Below are 3,254 nucleotides of genomic sequence, written 5' to 3' on the forward strand. Positions count from 1 at the left end.
CGATCTGGGTGGCCAAATTATTCGCTCGAACTGTCCAGAATGTTCTTCAAACAAATAGCGAACAGTTGTGGAGCGGTGACGTGGTTGGGAACATGAAGTCCACGAATGTCTGGAAATGGTTTCCAAATAGCTTAACATAACCATTTCCAGTCAATGAGCGGTTCACTTGCACCAGAGGACCCAATCCATTCCAAGTACAAACAGTCCACATCGTTTGGATCCGCCACCAGCTTGTACAGTGTCTTGCTGACAAACTGGGTCCATGAAATGATAATTAAATCAAGAACCTAAGCTGTCGACAGGCGTTGATATACGTCAACTGGGACACTTGAAAATGTGTGCCCCGGCCGGGACTCGAACCCTGGATATCCTGCTTGCATGGCAGACGCTCTATCCATCTGAGCCACCGAGGCCACAGAGGGTAGTGCGACTGCAGGGATTTATCCCTTGCACGCTCCCCGTGAGACCCACATGCCCAACTTAATGTCTACACACTACATTCGTAGTGCCCCTGCCCATTACACTCATTACACAGACAATCTTACCGAGTCCCGTAAGAGTTCGGGCAATGCGTGTGCATCCAGCACAGAACAAGAAGGTCAATGGCTGGTTAGCCTTAACTATATGAAGATGGTATCTGTTCTTTCGGACATGTCAGAACTCTTCTGACCAGACCACGGTTTTCCAGTAGTCTAGGGTTCAGCCGATATGGTCATGAGTCCAGGAGAGACACATCAGGCGCTGTCGTCCTGTTAGCAAAGGCACTCGCGCCTGTCGCCTGCTTCTATAGCCCGTTAACAGCACATTTCATCGCGGTATCTTAACGGATAAGTTTGTCGTATGTCCCACATTAATTTCTGCGGTTGTTTCACGCAGTGTTGCTCGTCTGTTAGCACTGACAACTCAATGCAAAGGCCGCTGCTCTCGGTCGTTAAGTGAAGGCCGTCGACGTTGTCCGTGGTGAGAGGTAATGCCTGAAATTTCGCATCCTCCGCACACCTTTGACACTGTGGATCTCAGAATATTGAATTACCTAACGATTTCCGAAATCGAATGTCTCATGCGTCTAGCTCCAACTACCATTCCGGATGCAAAGTCTGTTAATTCCCATCGTGAGGCCACAATTACGTCGGACACAATTTCGCATGAATCAGCTGAGTACAATGACAGCTCCGCCAATGCACTGGCCTTTTACACCTTGTGTACGAGATGCTACGCCATCTGTATATGCGTATATCGCTATGCTATGACTGTTGCCTCCTTATTCCTGTGTGTCAGTAAATGGACGTGTCACATATACAACGCACCTTCTCCAGCAAGCTATTGCTTCATTCGTTATCTCGCACTTCCATTTACATTCTGAAAGTGTTGTCACAGAAATAAAATTATAATAGGTTCGCTTCGTCTGGGTAGAAGAGGTTTTTGGTCGGAAAATAAATACAATGCTGGTCATTAATATTGCAACACCATGAATGTGTCACGCAGGAGAAGACCGAACTGGCATGAAGTATACCGAGTGATCAAAAAGTCAGTATAAATTTGAAAACTGAATAAATCACGGAATAAAGTAGATAGAAAGGTACAAATTAACACACATGCTTGGAATGACATGGAGTTTTATTAGAACTAAAAAAAAAAATACGAAAGTTCAAAAAATGTCCGACAGATGGCGCTTCATCTGACGAGAATAGCAATAATTAGCATAACAAAGACAAAGCAAAGATGATGTTCTTTACAGGAAATGTCCAATATGTCCACCATCATTCCTCAACAATAGCTGTAGTCGAGGAATAATGTTGTGAACAGCACTGTAAAGCATGTCCGGAGTTATGGTCAGGCATTGGCGTCGGAAGTTGTCTTTCAGCATCCCTAGAGATGTCGGTCGATCACGATGCACTTGCGACTTCAGGTAACCCCAAAGCCAATAATCGCACGGACTGAGGTCTAGGGACGTGGGAGGCCAAGCATGACGAAAGTGGCGGCTGAGCACACGATCATCATCAAACGACGCTCTTAAGAGATCTTTCACGTGTCTAGCAATATGAGGTGGTTCTAATGAAACCCCATGTCATTCCAAGCATGTGTGTCAATTTTTACATCTCTATCTACATTATTCCGTGGTTTATTAAGTTTTCAAATTTATACTGACTTTTTGATCACCCGGTACTTACATGCTTGAATACACAGATGTAAGCAGTTCAGCACAAATCCACAAAGTAGGGAGTAAATATATCTACTTGCTTATACACTGTGAGAGAGCTAAGGCAGACTACCCCAAATTTATCCAGAATGAATAAATATATCGAGTTGTGGTTCTCGCCATGTTATGGCGGAAAATATGGCTAATTTTATGACGTTCACAGATAATTTTTATCGTTAATAGTTGCCGAATTACTACGCCTAATTTGTTTCGCTAACTTTTTTTTTTCTAACGGGACTGTTTACTTTTTTCTGTATCATTTGAAAGAAGCTTGTAAACGAACTTCAACAACATATCACGTATAAGACATGATCAAATAGTATCAAAATAACACCGCCACAAACCACTGTCCCGTCGTCAGGAGAAAAGCCCCATTATACCAAATGTAACCAGACACGTAAATCAGGTATGGTTCTTGTGTTTACCTGTGCTCCTGAAGTCCATCGGTCTGTGTTCTCCTGTTGTAGCAGTCAGTTAACTTGCTCGTAAAGCTACTAAGACATTCACAATGTATATGGCAGTCGAAAAAGTGAATATCGATTATGGCGAATGTTGCCGAAGTATTAGAGCAGCGGTTTGGTTGTATGCTGGTCGTGCCATGCATTCACGATATATCTTTGCGGACATTATAAAAAGAAGTTCTACAACCTGGAAGTGTGGACAATAAAATAAGTCAAGGAGTCAATCTTCGCAATATGCACTAGTCTTCAGTAGAAGATACACGCTGATTCGAAGACGTGGATAAAAACAACGCTTGTGGTCTACCAAAGTTTTAGTGGGCGCTTCTCAAGATACGCACCATTGGCCTCTGTTTTATTGTTACGAATCTAAGTACACTCAAGTATCCCGAGTTCCTAAGATATGCAGCTTGGACTATTATTGGAAAACATCCTACTGGACATAACGCACTTATTGTGGTACTAAGATGACGGAAAACACTCGCATTCCACACGTATTATGACTGAACATCTTGAGAGAACATTTGGAACGGTCGTTAAGGAAACGCAGCATGGTGTGTACACTCCCAAGTTTAAAACTTCTAAAATTTTGTCTG

General features: G+C 43.1%; 1 non-coding gene across 1 annotated transcript; it reads right to left on the bottom strand.

Moving 5' to 3' along the window:
* Nucleotides 1–339: 339 nt before the first annotated feature.
* On the bottom strand, nucleotides 340–413 carry Trnaa-ugc (transfer RNA alanine (anticodon UGC)). The gene has a single exon. It is a non-coding gene; the product is annotated as a tRNA-Ala (tRNA).
* Between the last annotated feature and the right edge of the window lie 2,841 nt (nucleotides 414–3,254).

Source organism: Schistocerca serialis, chromosome 7, assembly GCF_023864345.2.
Source record: "Schistocerca serialis cubense isolate TAMUIC-IGC-003099 chromosome 7, iqSchSeri2.2, whole genome shotgun sequence".
In the NCBI taxonomy this organism is placed as follows: domain Eukaryota; kingdom Metazoa; phylum Arthropoda; class Insecta; order Orthoptera; family Acrididae; genus Schistocerca; species Schistocerca serialis.